This window comes from Theobroma umbraticum, unplaced genomic scaffold (genome assembly GCF_002168275.2).
Source record: "Theobroma umbraticum cultivar Fairchild unplaced genomic scaffold, ASM216827v3 scaffold_39.0, whole genome shotgun sequence".
NCBI lineage: Eukaryota > Viridiplantae > Streptophyta > Magnoliopsida > Malvales > Malvaceae > Theobroma > Theobroma umbraticum.
In genome coordinates, this window is record NW_018397281.1 from 1,241,835 (window position 1) to 1,242,176 (window position 342).

Here is a 342-nt window from a genome sequence, read left to right on the forward strand (position 1 = left end):
TAACAAAGAAAGGAAATTGCATGGCATGACATGTGATTAAAAAAAAAGAAAAAGGAAGTGACTTTGGGCAATCTGCCCATGCATAAGAAAATGGGAAATGAAAGCCATTTATAGGCTTTTGCCTTGAGGTATCTGCCCATAACAAAGTAAAAGAGAAAAGAAGAAAGGAGAAAGAAGAAAATAGAAAGAAGAAAAAAGAAAGAGTTGAGTGAAAAGGCAAACTAAGTAAGTGTTCGATTTTGTGGGATTTTAGAGCAACCGTGAGCTCTTTCTCTCTATTTTCCTATCATCAAGCTTCATTACTTCTAGGAATTCATTCTTTATTGAGAGATATGGGTTAGA